This window comes from Camelus bactrianus, chromosome 4, assembly GCF_048773025.1.
Source record: "Camelus bactrianus isolate YW-2024 breed Bactrian camel chromosome 4, ASM4877302v1, whole genome shotgun sequence".
In the NCBI taxonomy this organism is placed as follows: domain Eukaryota; kingdom Metazoa; phylum Chordata; class Mammalia; order Artiodactyla; family Camelidae; genus Camelus; species Camelus bactrianus.
The window spans coordinates 33,449,171-33,471,379 of NC_133542.1; the positions used below are offsets into that span (position 1 = coordinate 33,449,171).

A 22,209-nucleotide genomic window follows, 5' to 3' on the forward strand; every position below is an offset into this window, starting at 1 on the left:
ATTTTCTCCCAGACTAGACCCTCTAGTAATGAGAAAGCAGCTACAAGAGATGGAAATGGCTAGTCTTTACAAGCACCTCCGCTTGGACAAATAAGGGCTGGTGTTTTACATGGAGATGGACTGGGACTCAGAGCAAGCTGGCTGTTAGGGAGAGACACGCTCTGCTGGAGGGGCTCGTCTTGTGTGACCTGCTCTTGTGCCCTGGCGCAGGGAGAGGAGGGGGCAGTGGTGGACCAAACAGTCCTGCCACCGGCGTCTCAGGCCCTGTCCAGATGCCGCTGAGGGGACCTTCTTTATTGCCAGGCCGCTCCAGGGCTACTCTGACTCTGATGAAAACGAAACCCACCACGAGACTCCATTTTCCACTCACCGGCTAGACGACAATGTAGACATTCGCCACCACCACTAGCAAAGGCTGGCGAGAAAGTGGTACTTTCACGCACTGCTGCTGGGAATGTAAACTGGTGCCGCTCGTCTTGGGGGTAATTTGTCAGTATTTAATACAATCTATAAGGCAGGCTTTCTTTGAAATGTCCCTCCTTAGCATCTCCCCAGGAAAGCACCAGCACACGTGTACAAGGAGACCGCAGCATTTGTTTAAAATAACATGATTGTCAATAAAGAAGGAAATTAACCAACAAACTATGATCCACCCGAACTCTGGAATAGTGTGTGCCAGTTAAATAGAATAAAGTAGATCTACCTGCACCAACATGAAAGGTTTCTAACTAAGACCAGCTATTGACTGAAAAAGATGCGAACAACAATCTGCTCACTATGATGACTCCTTACGTTAAAAAGCCAAGCAAACTATGTATTTCTACAGAAACACTTGTCCGCACTGCACAGCGTCTGAAATGACATACACTGAGAGTCTAGCTCTTGAGGCAATTTAAAACACGTCAAATAAGGGAAAAGTAGGCCACAACACAATTCACATACCAAGATTACAACTGGTAAGAAAACATGCGTATGGATTAAAAAAGAAACCAACAAACCTTGTCAGGAATTACAGAGAAAATAAAAGCGGTAATTCACTCCATTCATTTAAGAAAAAAGTTATTTTAACTGTATGTTCAGAAACATGTTCTGAAAAACCAGTTTTCCTAAGTTATTTTTGACTGCTCTCTTTGAAACTTCTGACTGGAAGAGTACTTTTTAGATGAATAAAGTACAAAAGATAAAACAAGTATAGCAAGTTTCATCTTGGTGGAGGTATGAAGTAGCTGCTTGCAAACCAGTATGAAAGCAAAAAATTTAACTGTAGTTTCACTGCTCACATAAACCACTTTAAACTATGATTTTTGAAAATGCAACTTTGCAAATGATCTAACTCTCTGATAATATGTGTAGGGGAGGTCATTATTATTCCCAATTTCTTGTAATACAGGTCTTTAATCTATCAGAGGTCTGGAGAGCTCCTTAGGTTAAGTTAGCCATTTTTGAGTGTGTACTTTAGGCAATTATCTTGTTAATAAGTAGTCGTGCACCTTCCAAAGCAAACAATTGACAACTAGATAAAAATATACTATAATGTCTATATTGAAACATTACAACACAGTGATATTTTATGACACACAGTCTGTTATTATAAGTGTGTGATATTATACTAGGAGCACAAATATAGCATTTGGAATAAAGCCAAATTTAAAACACTTCAGTAACCAAGATGCTTGGATCGGGCTTGGCTCCATGTACAGAAAAGAGGTAGTTACTTATAAAAGAGTGATTTGAGAATCAGGGGACAAGCAGGTCTGTCCTTAATATATGCCTGCTACCCAAAGACCAAAATACCTGAAATTCCACCATTAAAGATCCATTTCTTCAGAATAAACACCAACATCCTTTTAAAATTCAAATACTCAGGAGGACTAAGACATAAAATCAGTATTATTTTACCATGTTATTTATCAAACAGTTTTCTCAAAAGAGGGGTGGGCAAGAGGGGAGCAGGCTGCCAAAAGTAAGAGAAGGTCCTCAGTGTGCTCGTACCGTGAGGACGAGGGGAGACGTGACAAAAGTCCACAACTACTAATCACTCTGTTTCTCTCCTGAAATTGGTCCTGGCTGGAGCACTTTCAACTGTAACCTCTCTAAGAATTTTGGCAGGTTCAAACTCAACCAGAAATACTCACTTAAGAAGATCATGAATTCCTAAAAAAATCAATAAAAGTAACTACAACTTACTAAACCCTAACCATGTGCTGTATACGGTGTTAATAAGCCCTCTACATACATGACTTCCCTTAATTCACACTGAAAAAAACCCCCCCAAAACAAAAAACAACCTTAACAAGATGCATACTATCACCTCCAACTTACAACTAAGGTTCAGAGAGAGGAAGACCCTTGTTCCAGGTCATGTGCTACAAAGTGACAAATCAGGTCTAGGAGACTCCAAACTCAATGCTCTGTGCCATTATGCAAATACACGAAGGAAAATGAAGTCATCTGAACACAAATCAGGGTGTAAGCCCCAAAGCCAACCACAATCTCTCACACCTTTGCATTCTTTTCTTTAAGTAGATATATCTTGGTTAAGAAAGGTAAAAATAGCTTCTTTCCCGCAGTGCTTTTTCTGCCTTTCTTAACCAGAATTAATCTTCCTGAGAATGAGGTTCTTCATCAGTAAATTAGAATCTGCTGGCAAATCTTCAACACATTATTTTCAACCAATCCTCCTGGCGCCCCCTTTCCCCTGGCAGATGTTCCCAGGTGAAAAGGAAGTCCATTTGGCAATGGACCATGTGTCCCACCCTCCCAATGACTTTCAGGCTTTAAGGAAATAAAAACAACTCACAGTACTCCAAAACCACGATATAAGTGTTAGGAGGCTATGTGAGTTATGGTCATGGAAAAGAGCTGGGTACATGCACTGTCATGTGTGACTTCAAATGATATTCCTATAGGCAGACTGTAACAGACGCCTCTGGTGCCCAGCACGTCCCGTCGGCATCCTCTGTGTAAGTAAGCTTCACCTCTCCTCCCTGTGATAGCATCTTGCATCGAATGGACCGTGGGCCACTCTTCCTGTCCCAGGGCTTCTCTGATGCCACAAACACTATCCTTCTTCAAGCACACAGTGCAAATCAGAAGCGAGGGGGCTTAACACCTCAGCCAGTGGTGGTGGGAGCCCGTGGATAAAATGCTTCTCCTGCTTTATCTTCAGGTGGACAATCTTGAACAGTTCTCTAGGGGCTTCTTAGAAGCTTCCAGATCTAACACCTGCTGCTATCCGCCATGACTCCCATGACACAACTTTATGTTGGCTTTTCCTCCTGCCCTCACTCTTCGTCTTTGGAGTTACCATCCCATACACTATGGCACACAGCCCTTGCTGTCTTGAGTTCTGCTTTTAAGTAGAACCCAAGCTAAGACACAGACCTCTTTCATACCTCACCAAGCAGCATAATACAGGGGGGTGGGAGGAAGTGACAGATCTTGAGTTTGACCCCAGTTCTGCCATTTATTTACTACATTTTTTAGGGGAGTAACTTCTTTAAGCCAGCTGGCTTTCTTACCACAAATATCTACTTTTGGGGTGGGTAATGAAAGAAATGTAGAAATAAAGAATCTCAAAAATCTCTTTAAGAACATGTTATGTCACAGTAGACAATCTTGTGGTTACCAGGGAAACGGGGTGGGAAGGGATAAATTTGGGAGTTTGAGATTTACAAATGTTAGCCACTATATATAAAAATAGATTTTTAAAAGTTTTTTCTGTGTAGCACAGAGATCTATGTTCAATATTTTATAATAACCTTTGATGGAAACAAACTATGTATGTATATGCATGACTGGGACATTGTGCTGTACACTTGAAAATGACACATTGTAATTGACTGTAGTTCAATTAAAAAAACATCTTAAAAAAAGAGAAAAAAGAAAAAGAAAAAAGAAAAAGAACATTTTATGTCAACCAAAATCTACACTGAACTAGTAAATTAAACTCATATGATGGTGCTATAAAATGACCAATAAAACAAACCAACCTTTGGAAAATCTAACCATGAACACAAGAAAATAAGCATATAAAGAGAAAAGCATTAAATGTGAGAAGGTGGATATAGCCACAGATGTAGTGTTTTCAAAAATTTAAGAGATGATTGCAATTTTATATTATTGTTTGAAAATAACAGTGAAATGTATAGTTCTCTTCAAAGAAAGAAAAACTGTCAAAATTAACTGAGAAAGAGAGTTCATTCAATAGATTACCATAAAATACACAGAAAGGTTAATCAAGACATTCCCCATTTCCCAAAGGTCCCAGACCTTGATGGTTTTATGAGTATTTCATTCAAACACAAAGGCATGATTATTCCATGTCATTTGGACTTCTCCAGAGAATGAAGAATCATGAACAATTTCTGTTTCATCCTGTAAGTTTATAACCATGAGACAAAAACATGATAAGGATACCACACAATAGGAAAAACAGCCAAGCTCGCTTATAGGTATAAATATAAATGTTCTAAATAAATACAGGTAAATTGAATCCAGTAATGTATTAAAAAGATAATGCCTCATGACCAGGTAAGATTTATTCCAGGAATACAAGGGTGGCTCCATATTAGGAAATCCATTAATGTGACTTACTACATTAAAGAGAGGAACATCACAGGTTATTTTGATGGATGCCAAAAAGGCATTTGACATAAATATGACGACCATTCTTATGGGCATTAGTGTATATTTCCATAATATACCTTAGGGAGGGAAGGAACCTTCCTAAAATGTATATCTACACAAAATAAATTACAAAAATTTACTACGAAACTTCTGGTTTTACTATATTTCTGTATTATTTGATTTTTTCCCAATGAGTTTGTATTGGTTTTTACAAAAATAATAACAATAACCTTGCATGAAGCATTGAACTAGGAGTTTCACAGAGAACAATGCGAAGCCCCCTTCAGGCATTGAGGTCCTACGCCAGTGCCAACAAAGAAACGTTAACGGTTGAAGGACAAATGAGGAGAAAGAATATGCAACAGAAAATAGGAATAACTATTCTCAGTATGTGGAGAAGTTTCATATTTCCAAACAGCAGGACCAGGGAAAATCACCCTGCTCTTGGAATGCATCAGGATAGAGGAGTTCTAGAGTTGGCTGACTGAAGAGGACTTGGCGAATGAGGGGCGTTGTGGGGACCTCGTAGGGAGTTTAGATTATTTCTGGAATATGGCTCCACTTGGGAGTAAGTTCAGTAGGAAAGGGCATACAGTTAAAGGGGGACCTGAGTGGTCCCTGGAGCAGAGGGTGGGCACCAGGATCACCTTGAAGAAGAAGACACTGAACTACTCAGGTCACACAGAAGACGAGCAGGGGCGAGATCAGGATCCAGCCGTGGTGTAAACAAAGAGGACCCTTGGGGGAAAGATGCCTAAGGGATGAAGGGGGTGTCCCTGGTACCCTGGAGGTACCCCTAGCAGGCTGTGGGGTGAGGCGACTCAACCAGTGAAGAGGAGTGAGGGTTAGAAGCCACCCCCGCATCTCACTGGTCAGTGACTAACTTTAGCTGGTGGCACTGAACCCTACACTTTAAAATGGTTAAAATGGCAAATTTTATGTTATATATGTCTAGCATGAAAGAAAAAGTATAATAAAAATAAAAGATTCACAGTGCTTCACTGAGAGAGACAGTATTAATCTGTCCCAGCAAGCCCCACAGACAAGGTCTAAGTGGAAGAAGACAACGGCCCAGCACCCCCCAAAAAAAAACAAAGAAAAGAAAATCACGAGATAGTTCTTCCAACTATACTAAATGTGAAACAGAGATTCCATAATAACAGAGCCACCACGATCAAACTCTAACAAACATCTGTGTCCCAACCATGAACGGTCAGACCTCCGGCCACTTCAGCTTGCAAAAGCGATGAACAGAGCCGTGTCCACAGTGTTCCTCTCACAGCCAAAGTGTGTAAGTATCAGGGAGCACACCTCCTTCACAAAGAAGCAGAGCCCAGCAATCCAAAGAGAGAAACGCACATTCCAAAATGAAGTTCTCACTTAGAAACTTCTTGGGCGAGAAACCACGCTCCCTTCAGACCCAGTGCACCACCAGCACATTTTAAGTAGTGGCGGGAGACAAAGCTGATGTGCAGAGTTGGTCTAATTACTACAGTCAAGTGTCTCTAGCCTTGAAAATGACTTCGGGGTAGTATCTCTTACTGTGTGGGGAGACTTCCCCACCTAACTACACACAGAATTTCCTCTCTGGTTTAACAGCAGCAAAGTGCAATTCACAGCATTTTTAAAAATGAGCAAATTATTTGCCTCCATTTCCTGGAGACAAAAGTTTGGTTTGATAAGTAAACAAAAAGTCGTTTATACTTAAAAGACCACTTGGACGGATATAAGCAGTTCTGATTTACTCTAATAGGTCTAGAGAGGGTGTAATTTATTACAGCCCACTTAGCGCTGTAACAACTGCTTTTCAAAAACCGACACTGATTCATGAAAATGAGCATACGGATTCTCTTTGCAGCATAAACCCCAACAGCCTCAGGCAAGTGCTGATAGAAATGTAGTAGACGGTGTGGGCGCGCTAGAGCGGTATGCGGAAGCGGGCAATTACGCAGGTATTTAACTCAATCCATTGCTCATCAGAAAAGTGCTCAGTGTGTGAGTCAGATGAGCTGACAAGGAGCACAGCCACTTAACTGTCCCCTCCAGCGATTGTACTCTCTCAACCCAAGAGTGTGTCAAATTAAAACAACTACACATTGACTTTTCGCTTCTGTAAACATTAAGGGGTGATTGACAACTCTGGGCTGCAGCCGGCCAGCCAGGCATTCTCAGAGTCTTTGCTTATCTGCTCGCAGCTCTGCTAGTGTTGCCTCAGGAATATTCTTACAGGAAGGAAAGGCTTCATGGCTTTGCCACTGGGGCTCACCCAAGAAGGTTCTGCCATCTCTCACGGATAAGCAGCTTTAGAAGACCCTTAAAAACTGAGTATTTAAAAAATTAACATTTGTCTCTTTCTATTAGAAAAATTCTAAGTCACTTCCAATCAGAACAATGTTGTGGGGGAGGGTATAGCTCAAGTGTCAGAGTGTGTGCTTAGCAGGCATGAGGTCTGGGGTTCAATCCCCAGTGCCTCCTCTAAAGATAAATAAATAAACCCAATTACCTCCCTCCTCAAAAAAAAAGAACAATGGAAAATCAGCCACAGTCTCTTCTTCTCGCAACTACTCTCATAGCGCTATGTACTACAATCCTGATTGTGGAAGGCTTCCCTTCCCTTGTTATCCTGTTCTCCTCTATTTAAGAACTGTCAGGAATGGCTAAAAGATACAGATGAATCAGAAGGAAGAGACAAGTAAACAAAAGAAAAAAAATAACTCTAGAAAACCTATTCACCACAGAGATCCAAGTGGATCACCAACTGCCTACTTTAGGTTTGTGCTACAGATTCAGTATGCAGTGTCTAATGTTCTCTGGTGATCACAGGAAAAAGCCACAGGCAATGGTCAAATTTTGACTCTCCTGCCATGTTCCACGTTGGTGCCAACGGTGCCAAGACCATTCAATGAGGAAAGGAAAGCCTTTTCAATAAATGGTGTTGGAAAAACTGGATATCCATATGCAAAAGAATAAAGTTGGACCCTTACCTTACCCCACATATAAAAATTAACTCAAAGTGGATCAAAGCCCTAAATGTTAGAGCTAAAACTATAAAACTCTTAGAAAAAAATATAGGGGAAAACCTTCATGACATCGGATTAGGCAATGACTTCTTGGCTATGATACCAAAAACACTGGAAACAGAAGAAAAAATAGACAAATCTGACTTCATCACTATTAAAAACGTTTGTGCATCAAAGCACACAATGCACAGAGTGGAAAGGCCACCTGTGGAATAGGAAAAAGTATTCACAAACCCTGTATCAGATCAGGGAATCAATGCCGCTTTACCCTCTTGGTTCTAATGTCAGCAATCGCTGGCAAGTGCCCAAGACTCACACGCTGCCCATGGCCACGAGACAGGTTTTCTACCCCAGGCAAGTACTATCATTCTTGGATGGAGATCAACGAGGTTCTAGCTTACTCCCTCTCACCTGCTATTACAGAAAGAAGTATGCACCACTGTTAGGCCCAAAGATCAACTAACGTTTATCAGTGTTCAATTAGTTTACCTTCAGTCAGTCCTCGTCGACCTGACAGCGATCTGAATACTGGCTGATGTTCCCACAAGACTTTAAAGTGGTGTCGGCTGAGGCTGCGATACCTATGTCACCCCTTTGTCTCAGGTTTAAACACTGCTGCCCCATCCTGTCACTCTGAAATTCCCTAACGAAATAGCCTTCCCCTAACTGTCCGAGGTGGCGCTGTCCCCCAGAATTGTCCTAGGATGGAAACGTTCTCTGCTCTATCTACCCATAGCTACCTCCTGAGCACTTGAAACGGGGCTAGTGTGACAAAGAAACTAGGGTTTTCATTTTAATTAATTTAAATCTAAATTTAAGTAGTCGTCCGTGCCCAGTAGCTCCTGTCCTAGATGGCGCAGGTCTAAGACAGCAGCCTGAAGACAAGGGTGTCAATACCGGAGTGACAGCCAGGCTGGAGAGCGTCCTGGAGAGACACGGAGTTCGGAGAACGGAGGGCTTCTAGTCCCGTTCCACCCTCAGCTGCTCCTGTTGTCTCTACTCAGCCATTCTCTCTTCTCTAAAGTAGGGTCCGGGATTTCTGCTCTACCTACCCATGGTGTCACAGAAAGGTATTTGGACTCTGTCTCAGTTCCCAGCACAGAGCTCCTAAAATCCTTGGAATTCCTGAGTGAGAAGGCTGATGGGAGCCTCTCTGTTCTAATGAGGTGACTCCGGGTTAGCTGGATGATTTTGGGATGGGGGCTGGTCACAGATGCAGGGTAGGGCTGATCGCCAGAAAGACCCAGCCCTGATTAGAAGCTTTGAACTTCCACCCCCACCCCTCAACCTCCAGGGAGGGAAAAGGGGCTGGAGATGCAGCCAATCACCAATGGCCAGTGATTTAATCAATCATACCTAGTAATGAAGCCTCCATCACGACTGGGGTTCTCAGAGCTTCCGGGCTGGTGAACACATCGGGTGATGGGAGGGCAGTGCCGCCGAAGAGGGCGCGAAAGCCCTCCATCCTCTCCCCGCACCTTACCTTGCCTTACACATCCCTTCCATTTAGCTATTCCTGAGTCATATCCTTTACAGTAAACCCGCAATAGTAAAGTAAGGAAAATGATTTCCTGAGTTCTGTGACTCATTCTAGTGTATTATCAAACCTGAGGAGAGGTTGTAGGAACCCCCAAATTTGTAATGGGCCAGGCAGAAACGAGGGTAGCCTGAGCACCCCATTTGTGGCTAGTGACTGAGGTAGGTGTGGTATTGTGAGACTGAGCCCTTAACCCACGGGGTCTGGGCTAAATTCAGATAGTCAGCATTAGACTTGAACTGAATCACAGGGCACCCAGGTGCTGTCAGAATTGGTTGGTGTCAGGAGGAAAAAACCTCTTATTACCTAGTAAGACTGTTGTTGCAATTAAACAAGATGATGTAGGTCGAAGTGCTTCAGAGAGTAAGAGATTAGCTCTCCTATTTGGCTGATCCGTAACAGACATTAGCTAGTTTACGGATGCTAATCGTAAGTTTACCATGAAGTGGTCTCTGCATCAGTTCATAGTAACATCTGGAAACAATACATAGCTTTCTCATTCATTTCCCTCTGGCGGAAGGCCCTAATTCTTCCCTGCCATATTTGCTAGGAAAACTGGCAAAGATTCTAATTTGTAGCACTACATCAGGGTTTAACTGCTTAAGGTTACATAGAGCACTTCAAGGGCAAAGATGGTGAGGAATCGGAAATTCTTCCTCCAAATTCAGAGAAAGAGAAACAAAAAGAGAAACCAAGTTCTAGGAGGAGGTGGGGGATGAGAAAAAGAAAAGCAACAATCTGGACAAGAAGTGCTCTCGGTGAGTGGGGCACACCTGACCATGGAGTTTTCTCTCTAAAAACCTCCATGCTTTGGGGACTCTGACCTGCAGATGAGGGCCTGCCATGGGCTGGGCTCAGCACATCGGAGAGCTTAGGAGGTGACTGAATGCGCAGCCAATGCCAGACTTTGGGCAGTGGGACTAGGCAAGGTGTACACACTGGTGCACCCAGCCTCAGCACCTCTCCACCTCTCAAGGACCTCACCATGGAAAGATCTTTAGAGATGGTTAATCCTTCAGCAGTGTTATGGACTGAACTGTGTTGTGCCCCACCCTCCACCCTCAAATTCATAAGCTGAAGCCCTAGCCTCCACCGTGACTGTATTTAGAGAGAGCGCCTTTATGGAGTAAATGAACTTAAATGAGGTCTTAAGGGTAGGGGCCCTGGCCTGATAGGACCGGTGGTCTTACAAGAAGAGGAAGAAAAATCAGAGCTCGCTCCCTCTTTCCCTCTCCGCATACACCAGAGAAGGTCAGAGAAGAGAGGTCTCCCCAGAAACCAACCCTGATTACACACTGATCTCAGACTTCTAAACTCCAGAACTTTGCATTTCTGGTTTTTAAGCCACTCCACCTGTGCTGTTTTGTTACGGCCGCCCTATCAGACTAATATAAATAGCATTTACATGAAACAGGAAAGTCACACAACTGGGCTTGCTGAATGTGGGGAGCCTGGGCCCCCCATTTGTGGGGTCACTTCATTTCATATCATAGGTCTTACTCATTATAAACATTCATGTGTTGAGTTGAAACAGGTGGAGACTTACTAAAATAAGAGAAAACACATATTTCATCTTGAGAACCTTAGGGTTTAATAGTTGTGCTGGGTCCTGCAATAGTTTTTGAACTCAAAATAAACCTAGCCCTTTTATATAATGGAATATTATTGACATAAAAAAGAATGAAGCACTGCTACCTGCCTCCATTTGAATGAGCCTTGAAAACATTATGCTAAGTGAAGGAAGCCAGACGCAAAAGACCACAAGCTACATGACTCCATTCACACAGAATGTCCAGAATAGGCAGATCCACAGAGACAAAAAGTAGAAGAGTAGTTTCCAGGCACTAGGAGGGAAGTGGAAATGACTGACTGCATATGGAGACTTCGGGGATGATGGAAATATTCTGGAATTAGATAGTAATGGTGGTTACACAACTTTGCCAACGTACTGAAGACCACTGAACTGCATACTTTAAAGTGGTGAATTTGATGATCTGTGACTTATGTATCAATAAAGCTGTTATAAACAAACAAGTGAGTCAAGCCCATCCCACCTCCACAGCCCTAACAGGAACACGGGAGGCACGCCTGGAAAGGGCCGCGTGTTGGGAACGTCTATCCACAGTGTTTGGTTGTGACAATGGCTTCTCTAACCGGAGAAGGAAATTCTCCCTTAGGTTTGTGGCAAAGACCTCAACCAAGTCTTGAGTAAGAGCCAGACAGCGGGGCAGGTGGCTACTCCCTTGCACACCCTGCAGAGGTTTTGAGGCACGGCCCTTCTGTGGACAGGAAGGGGAGGGCCAGTGTCCCTAAGATCTGCTGACATTAAGGGATCACGGCAGCCTGTTCTCTGCCACGGTTCATCTCCTGGGCATAATGCTAGGGCCACAGACACATAATTGGCACTCAATGAATTTACTACTTGTTTATTGACTGAGCCATCAGTTCATATCCTGGTGAGGGGCGTGGGGAGACTTCAGGAAAGACACAGAGGAACCAAGAGCTTCAAGAGTGTCTGTAATGCCTGGTTAAGCTACAACGGGACAACTGAACCAAATGCACAAAAACTATACATTTCCATTTTGATTCTGAGTAGCAGTGCATTAATTTTCATTTGCTGTTATATTAATGGAGCTAACCTATGAAAAAAATGAAAAAAGAAACGTCTGGACCTACAAATTACCTAAATAGAGGAAGAAACAATACAGTTCACATGTGCAAGGACAAATTGTGATCCAGAAATTTTTCACCAAGAAACCCATCAATAGCTTCAACCAAAACTGGAAACTAGTCTGAGCACGACCAGCACCGCCCCTTGTACTACTCCTGCAGAAATATAAATGAAACAACTCTTAGCACTGCTGAATATGTCTAGAGAAAGCACTGTTCTCCTCCGCCCACTGTTCATCTCTGCCTTCTACCCCGGTGTCCGAGACCTGTGGTTCAGAGGACCTGACTGAAGCCCAAGGTGGCCTGATTGAGCAAATAAAAATACAAGATGCCGAACTAACTTCAAATACAGAAACAATAAATAATTTTTACACAGTAAGCATACAAATGCTTATTAAGCATTAAAATAATGTTTGTGGTTTATCTGACATTTCACTGTAACTGGCCATCCCGTGTCTGATCTCACAACACTGATAAAGTGATCACACTGGGCTGACTTGTGGCTGCTCTCTGCCTCCCGGGGCTGCAGCCAATGGAAGGCATCTGGCCCCTGTCCCACCCCTAGAGGCCAGCACTGCACACCTGCACCGGCGTCCTTGTCCTGTGCAGCATCGGAAGCTCAGACGTGGCACCATTAACCAATCTTCAGTAAGAAGACATTGCAACTAAGAGGAAACAGAGGGGAAAAAGAACAAAGGGCAATGCCGAGAGGGCTATGTTTACCCCTGCATTTAAAGTGGGGGGACTCCTCCCTAGACATGGTGTAAGTCGGGGAGAGACCCTGGATTCAGTGCAGTGCCAGATGTGTGAAGCCCGCAAAATGGTTCTCCTGACAACCCTGCTACACTGAAAAGAGAATTCTAAAATATGTGTGTTAAGAAGATGGTCATGGAACCGCTGGGCCGGCCGTTATCTCTGAATATTATTTTTTTATGGAGCTCATTTTTAATATCGGCGCTTTTAGGGTGAATGTAAATAAAGCTGATCATGCAGTAAATTCAGTGTGCTCTTTTATTTTGCAGATTTAAGCTAAAACACCATAAATCTTCTTTTGGAAGCAGCATCTTTCAAGATAACAGAGGCAGCACTAGGATTTTGATACCCACTAAAAAGATAATAAATAAGCAACTGACTTCAGAGCCCTCCCCAAATGCATGTGCTCAGCACGACGGGCCAGGTGCTCGAGAGCAGGTGGGGGCAGTTCTAGGGGTTTCTCCTCTCTGCCCTCCCTCCAAGGGATCATTCCAGCGTATCACAATCAGCTCAGGAGAGAGGGAGGGGCCCTTTTTGTTTTGTAAGAAGGAATGGTAAATATGAGCACTTTACAAACAGCAAAATCAAACCCACTTCCGTGATGAAATAACCACCTAGTTCCCCCTAAAGATACCGTTTATGCCAATTTCAATGAACAAACGTTGGAAGGGACATAAAAGCTGGTCCCCATTCTTTACAGCAGAAGCCCAGTTGGAACCTGACCTCAGCATATATTGTATACCCACGTATACGTGCAAGATGGGAAGTATATGCCCATATATAAATATAAATACATATAAAGCTAACTTTCAGTGTTCCGCAAACAAAAGCTATCCCCATATAACAGCCAAATTCTGACATAACTCAATCTGGACACCTCATCTGGTGCGCACTGCACTCATTCGCAGTGTAAACCCCGCCGCGCCGGGCAATGATATACTGTAATGTCACACCGCAATCTGGATTTACTATAAAGGGCCGCTGACGAGCTTCAGAGCAGTAAACACTGCGTGAGGTGTATTTCACACCGAGCTGGTTTTTATGAAGAACACTTCGCCGCCCAGGCACGGCACCTAGATGATGGATGTGAAAGACGCATGACAAGCTTCATCGTTGTTTGTAAATCTTAACTGTTCCTGCTCACTAACTCTGCAGGCAATTTTCAAAGACAGCGGCCGACAGAAGGACAGCACAGCTCTCCTGAAGGTTATTCAAGTTGTACTTGGCCTGGGCTGGGCCTCTGAAGAGCCGAGGAGGGAACATAAACTCCATAGTTACTCCACCCTGTGCCCAAGAAAAAGCGCTGAGGCCGGAGGGATGTGAGTCAGATTCAGGCGAGGAAATCTCGCAGGTGAGGATGCTGGACGCTAGGCCCTCGGCGGCTACTGTCCCCCTGCGTTACGGCCCGCGGGAGCACTGTCTCTCCAGGACTCTTAAGGACGGGTGGTCGCTGAATGAGTAACAGAATCGGCAAACCTGACGACGTGTGACGGGCCCACAACAGGTGGGCTCCCCGCACTGAGTGGGCAGGGAGCAGCCTAAATCCCGTCATGATAAAATGAGCCCTGAGAACGTGGGCCAGCAGATTCCAGTCATTATGTTCAACCTGGTCCCGTCAGGCCACATGAGAGTTCCTCAAAGTGCACTTTCCAGAGCCCTGCTCTCTCTGCCCAGCTCCCGCCTGTCATCTTTAGCCCAGAGGAAAACCCCAGCAAAGGTGCCTTGTTTTTAAAGAAGAAGTTAAAGAGTAAAAGCCACTGACAGACTAGGTAGAATGTAACATTACTGCCTTTCACAAAAATTACCTGGGGAAAATCAATAGGCCTCTTATTCATACTGATTTTAAAATAACTTATGTCCACAGAGAGGAGAAAAAACTATTTTAAAAAGTAGTTTTGTTTCTATTTGTACTTATAATTTCAACGCTAATAACTAGCTATTTAATGTCTGCTTTTTAAAAATAGTACATTAGCATTTCACTCTCTCCTGTCAAATAAAAAGAAAATTCAAATATCACCAAAAAACTAAAGTGACTTTACCATGTTAATCAAGTCATAAAAAGGTGTTCTGAAGTTTACATTTGGCTTTGGGAATAATAATGTAAAAACTATCTGTGACACCCTGTGGATTTTTTTAAGGCTGCTTATGGGGTTTTTTGACCAGCTAAGGCATCACTGTGTTTCTCCACCTGCCACGTGGAAATGAGGACCCCCTTCTCATCCCAATCTCACAAGCACTGGCTCTATGCCTCAGTGCTCTCATCTGCAAAATGGGGATAACATTGCTATCATGAGAATAAAATGAGCTATCGCCACAACACACAGGGCTCTGTCTTGCAGACAGTGTGAGAGCTACGTAAGTGTTGGTGAGAAAAGGAAAGGGAGGGAAGAAGAAAGCACAGAGTTTAGGAGCAGAAAGCACACCAGGGAAGATTCGGAGACTTGAGCTCGTCTGCTGGCTCGTCTCCTTCAACACTAGGAACAGGCTCAGAGATACCAGGGCACCCTGCCTGCAACTCCACCCAGCACCTCTTGACCTTCTTGCAGGGCTGTGTTATTAATCAGAAAAGTCATCCGTAAAGATTTAAGTCTTTAAAATTCAAGTTTTCCAAAGGAAAGATTCTACCTGATACAAATCCAGGATATGGTGCAGCTTGGGGGGGCTGCACCCCTTGTTTTCCCACGTCTGATTTATTTCACCAAGTGCTTCATCAGAATGCCTAACTCTGGGCCAAGGAAGTACCAGCAGAAAGAATCCAGAGGTCAGTTTCTTATTCATACAAGAAACTGTGAACCATCCCAGGAGTCCTCTGAGAGCCCAGGGCCATGCTGGGCACCTGAAGGAAGACAAAGACGAGCGAATGAGATGGCTGCCCTCTGTGTGTGGAAAACACCCTGCTAATTCTTGCTAAGGTGCAGCAGTGGGTGAATTTCTCCCTTCCACGAATGAGTCTGACTTCCCTCAGGGAGGGCCCTGGGAAGTGCCTGCGATTTCTAAACTGGTGGTGGCCTTGTCAAAAGGCAGCTTTCTACAAAGAGGACGTGGTAGAGACCCATCAGCTCCCTCTCTTCTCATGGAGGGAGAAAAGGAAGTTTGAAGAAAAGACAGAAACCTGTGTGCGCTCATCCAGCAGAGTTTCAGCTTGCCTTCTATATCATTCTTTACAGATAGAGACCTGCTGGTGTCCTTATATATTCCTCTTCCCTGACTGCTTCTTTTGAAACACATCATGTATGTGACATATTAAAAACAAGTCTTCAAAGCTGCCATTTCTAAATGTTTATTATATGCTTAAAGTTACTGTGCTTCATTTTCCTCACTCAGCAGACCACGATGTCTAGCCAGTTTTGAGAACCACAATACACACGGGGTTAAGTTAAGCAGGGTCCCTATAGGGCTAAAAACAAGCCCTCCTCACAACTGTGATCACTTTCATTTGACCAGCCCAGTGCTGGGCACTCGCTGAAAGCGAAAGATTTGTAAGACATGATGGTGGGTCTTCACGTGCGATTAAGGGAGTTGATAGCTCCTGCCATGCTTTTATTCAACTTATGTGATCCATATGTAAACACAGATGAAGTTGCTATTATCTTTTTCAACGTTCCAGATGAGGGGTCTGAAGCTCTAAGATATTAACCAAGCATCTTACAATCCAGCCCAGAGCTGGGGATCTGAGTCAGATCTCCCCTCCCGGCAGGGGGACATCCATGCCCTTGCACGCACCAGCCTGCACGGTCACTGCCACTGAACACCCCACTTACCTCTCTAGCCAAAGCTAAAACTGAGAATCAAAAAGTCAGAGGAGAAAAATAGGTTTACCAGCCAAGTGCTCTTTTCTTTGAAATTTAGCAAATGGTAAGTCATTCCTAAAGTGCCAAAGCTTCAACTCAGTATTTTCTAAATGTTGCACAAAACACATTCAGCCTTCTTTAAAAAGCAGGGAAAGAAAAGGGTCAACGTTCTTCCCTCCTGTGGACCTGTCCTACAACTCAGAGCAGAACACACACAACAGAGCAGCCCTCAGACTCCCTGGACTGCTCTGTCTCCTGTCTGAGCAAGACTAAAGCATTTCCAGGAAAGCTTTCTCCTGGACAAGAACTGTCTGAAACATCAACTCGACCCTTGTAGAAAGGAATGTGAAAGTAAGAAGAGTGTCCCGCCCCTCTTGTTGCATTTGTGATTTACAGAACTTGTTTACACACACCGTAGGTCTCATCCTCACAACACCTGTGAGGGTCTGACAGGGCTCTCCCTTCCCCCTCCTTTACCAAGTGAGGAAGAGTCTGATCCTCCCCAGGCTACAGCTGGTCGCAGCACGGATCCATTCAGAGGCTGAGCACATAATGTTTCCACCGCCCTGCCCTTACATCAAAGGCAGCTCTGGCATCCTGGGTTGTGAGCCAGGAGCTCTGAGGGTGCTTCCAACTGGCTGCCTTGAATGAGCAGCATTAAGCAAGTCCACTCCGTTTCACATTCAGTCATGCCAACTGGGGAAGGTAGCCTGTGCTATCAGTAAGATCAGACACTTCTAGATTCACTGGCCTATGAACCTGCCAATGCTGAATGAATTCAAATGAGCACACTTGAAAATACATAGGCCTTAGCAAGCTGCCCAGACATCACAGGAGGAACAGGAGGCCTTCAACTCAGAGGGGCCCCTCTGCTGACCTTGGCCGTCTGACCTTTGGGTAAAATGTAAATGCTGTGCACCTGGCCCCAAAGAGCTGCTGACGTCCTGTGTGCTTAGATGACAAACACCCAAATGGCTCGGGACAGAAAATAAGCACCTCAAATGTGTGTTTCTGTCTCCCAGAAGGAGCAGAGTTTGCATGTAAAGGAAGGGTGGGTTTGCACGGGTGCCTGCTACTACTGTACCTGAGCCAAAGATTCAGAAGAAACAGGAGGCACCATTTCTAACTTTCAAACTGAGATCACGATATAAATAGGCAAAAAGATCTAAGCGTGTTCATCTTTACCATTTTAAATCTAAATCTCTTTGCAAGTGCTGGCCAGCTACTTATACTCCAAGAACTCAGGAATTGAACATGTAGAGAAAGATGCCTGTTTACAGCTGTGGAATGCCACCTACCTGCAGGCACGTGTGCATCTGTCCACACAGAGGTACTCCTGCGCAGTCTGCCTCCTTGTCCCGAGCTGAGGCAGCAGCATTTCCCGGATGCTCCTGTCACTACTTCCTGAACAACCTGCACCTGTTACTAGGAGCTGGCCACTCACACATAAGCCAGCCCTCCACTCGGGCACTAGGTCTAGGTCAGCGTTTCTCAAACTCTCTGCAAGGACGGACCCGTTTTGTTCTTTTTTTTTTTTTTTTAGTTTCCAATCCACCACAGTCTGAGGCTTTTATAAAATATAATAAAAATGAATCACCAGAATGATAATCCAAAAATGGAAAAGAACAAGTGCTGGCTAGAGAAATTGGAACCCTCGTCCACTATGGTGGGAATGTAGAAAGGTACAGCGGCTGTGGATGATGGTGCGGTGGCTCCTCACAGAATTCCCGTATGATCCAGCAAGTCCACACCTAGCTGTGTACCCAGAGGAACTAAAAACAGGCATTCAAACAAAGACTTGTTCATGAATAGTCACAGCAATACTTATTAACAGTAGCCAAAAAAGGGTGGAAACAACCCAAATGTCCATCAACTGATGAACAGGTAAACAAACCTTGGTATATCCAGTTCTGTTAGGCTGTAATGAGGAAGTACTGATACACATCACAACTTATATGAACCTTGAAAATATTATGCTAAGTGACAGAAGACAGTCCAAAAGGCCACATAGTATATGATTATATGATTCCACTTACATTAAATTAAACATCTAGAAGAGACAAATTCATCCAAACAACAAGGCAGTAAGAGGTTCCCCTGGGCTGGTGGAAGGGAGAATGGGGGTGGCTGCTTAACAGGTAGGGGCTCCTTGTGCAAATGACTCAGAACTTGATGGAAGTGACAGCTGCCCACATTGTGACCTACTAAATGCCACTGAACTGAATGCTTTAAAATGGTTAAATGGTTAATTTTATGTTAGGTGGATTTTACTTCAGTGAAAAAAATGAATCACTAGAAAAGTAAAAGACAGAAGATAAGATCCAATTTTTTATTGGTTCAACAGGCATAAAACTGCTCTGTCAAGTTGCTATGAAGTTTCTATGTACTCTTAATTCCTTTACTTACATCCTCTTAGACAGGTGACAAAGTGTGCATGGCGCCCACCCCGGGGGACCACTGCCCCAGGAGGGAGCGCCCGAGGGGGTCCCACCCTGTCTCCCTCAACTCAGAGGCACTGCTATTGTCCCTGACAATCGTGCCCCCCACACACCTCGCATCAGCTTGTCTTCTGGATCCCTCCACAGCACACAAACCTATTATAATATCCTCCTCCTTTAAAAAAAAGGGAAGGAGCTTCCTTGAACTCACCTCTGCACTCCAGTTACCTGCCCCATCTCACTACTCCTCTTACAGCAAAACTCCTTGAAGAACTGTCTACACTCACTGCCCAATGTGTCTCCCCTGAATGCACATCCAGCTGTGCTGCCCATCTCCCCACCATACCAGCCACTCATCCAGCCACCGATCATTTCCCCTTGCCATAGCCAGTGGTCAATTCCAGACCTCATCCCATTCGCCCTGCCAGCATTATTAGCATCACTGGGCTCTGTTCATTGACATGCTTTCTTTACTTGCCTCCCATATACCATTCACCTTTGTTTTCCTCCCACCTCATGGGTGCTCCTTATTACTCTCTCCCTTGCGGGTCCTCCAAACACTGGAAGGCTCCAGAGCTCAGTCCTTGGCCCTTTATTCTTCTCCATCTACACTAAGTTCTTATTTCCAGCAGGGATATCTCCCCTCAACTTCAGATCTCATACATCCAGTTCCTACCTGATGATCCACTTGGATGACTCATACACATCTCACAACGTGTGCAAAATTAAACTCCTAATTCCTGCAAACCTGTTTCTCTCATGGTCTTCTTTACCTGAAAAAATAGAAATGCCCAGTTTCTACTTGATTAGGTCAAAAATTAGGTTGTCACCCTTCACTCCTTCCTTTCTGTCACATCCCAAATCCATCACCAAATCTTATTGGTTCTATCTTCAAAATGTACCTAGAATTCAACCACTTGCCATCACTCCCACACTCGCACCCTGACTAAGCCACTGTCATCCTTTGCAAGAATTCCTGCAGTAGCCTTCTAACCAGCCTCCCCGCTTCCACCTCGCACCCTTGCAGTCCATTCTTAAACAGGAGCCAGGATGACCTTTAAAACCAGAAAGCCAACATGTCACCCCTTTGCTGGAAATCCTCCAGTGGCTTCCCATCTCCTTGAGATAAGAGCCAAAGAGCTGGCAATGGCTCACAAAGTCCTACATGGCCAGGCCCCGCCATCTCTCATCTACCTCCTAACACTTTCCAGGACATAAAAAGGAGAGAGAATGGCTCTTAGCCTCTTTACAGAGAAAAACATAAAGCAGTAGCAACACAGCGAAAGGAAAACTTTCCGTGTAATTCTTTTCCCCTCCATTCTATCTGCATGACGCCATCTTCAGCAAAACCAGAGGAAAACCTTGAACTTGGACTCATTTCTTTAGATGGTATAGAGAGGTTTAAACTTATCTTTTAAGAAACTGAAGAAAAATGTATTTACTGGACATATTTATAGTTAAAAAAGACTTTAAAGAAGACATGAAACCTACAGAAAACATTTTTCAAATAACTTATAAGTCCGCACTCAGAATAATTTACATACTATTTACAAATCATAATTTGTTTGTTAATGCAACCAACCAAAGGACCTCAGCTCAAACTTGATAGAAGTGATCAACGTAACTGGTTATCAGCCAGCCTTTGCCACCTCCTCACAAATGAACATGCTCATGCTCCACCCCCATCCCCACATCCTGCCAGCAGCCGCAGCCACTTAGCAGAGGGCCTAACCTGCCCCCACCTGCGTCGATGCTAATGGTAAAACGAGGACCTAAGGCCCCAGGAGGTGAACCTGGGGTGCTCCTGTTGATCCCCAACTTCCCCTTTCCCCTCCCTTCCAACCTGCTTTGTAAAAATGCCATGCAATGTGGAAGCCCAAGATACCATTACTTGGAAGCCATAGAGCCATGTTTCTGTAAAACATAGGCTGAGATTTTATTTTCTATTAATTCCCATTCTCCTTCTCCATGGCAATTCCAATACAGATATCCCTGAGATTTCATTGCACTTGTTCAGAGCCAACTCCCTCATGTCTGAAGCTTGGCCCTCGTGGATTAATTACCAGTGAGTGAGAGGGGGACCAGAAGGTCAAGCCTGAGGTCTCCTCACACCACACTTTCAAATACACACATCGCCAGAGAAGCTGTGGGACGTTCTAGGTGCCCCTCCCAGGCTCTCCCCAGGAACACCGGTACAGCTGCTCTTTCCCTTCCTGGACTGTAACCTCCCTCCTTCTGAGAGAGTCTCTTCCTTTCCTGCCATAAATTCAAATGCCTATTGCTCCTCTCCAAATTCCTTCCTCTCTGCTCTAATAAATTTCCTCTTATCTTTTTGTCTTTCTGCCTCGCTCTGAATTTACACCTTTGTCTCAAGAGTGCCGGTGCTTCTAGAAATATTCTATTATTCCGAGAGCAAGGAGCTCAGGCCATTTCTTCCTGAAAGTAGGTTTCAGTCCTAATTTTCTGTACGAACCAACATATCTTTTAACTGCTTTATCCCTAAATTGTGCCCCGGCTCCATCAGTCACACAACGAGTTGGGATTCTGATCTTTCAGGATTGTGCTTTTTCTTACAGAGCAAGGTTACTTAAAAATCGTATCTGACTCAAGTATTCATTTGTTCATTCCTTCCTCCCTTCATTCATTCACTCAACCGGTGAATAACAAAAGGCATCATAGCAACTAGAAAAGTCCAGAAGATGTGTCCTCTGTCCTTAAGGAGCTGCTAATTCACATACATACATAGAATCAAAGGCAGTGTGGACAAGGGCCAGGTGGACATACAGTACACGGCGTGAGTTCCTATAAAACAGAGCTGTGCTTGCCCACTCCCGACAAAAAGTGATCATTAATAAAAGTTAAAAAGTGCAATCAACAATGCGTGCTTTCCTCTCTCTCCACAGTTCAAACTGGTCGGTTCCCTCGACCAACAGACTTCATGTTAACGAAATCTTTTATTTTAGTATGGGAAAGAAAGCATAACTTTCCCAGCTGTTTTAGATTTCATTGTTCTCAATTTGGAAATCAAAGCATGGTTCTGATTCTCATTCTCTAAAAACACTTGCTTTACAAAGAAGCCAGATCTCCGCGGAGTCAAGTTCTTCAGAAAACCAGCTTCTCTGGTCCCGTACGGAGCAAGCTCTAGCTGCCGTTTTCTCTACCAAGTCCCTCACTATTGCCCTGACTTCCACGTACTGCCTCAGCTGTGCACATGTCTCACTTTCCTAGATCAAAAGACGGTGCTTAAATGTAAAGAACTTAAAAACAGGGCCTGGAAACACAGCAGCCATAAAAGACCTGCCTGTCATCCTCACAGGGTAAACACTGGGGAGAAAGTTAAAATTGAAGTTGAGGAACTGCGTCTTTCAGAG

The 22,209-nt window shown here is 44.1% G+C and overlaps 1 protein-coding gene across 2 annotated transcripts in view; it reads right to left on the bottom strand.

Moving 5' to 3' along the window:
* DMRT1 (doublesex and mab-3 related transcription factor 1) overlaps positions 1-22,209 on the bottom strand; it is a 92,438-nt gene that overhangs the window by 18,146 nt on the left and 52,083 nt on the right. The gene's annotated exons all lie outside the window — the stretch shown is intronic.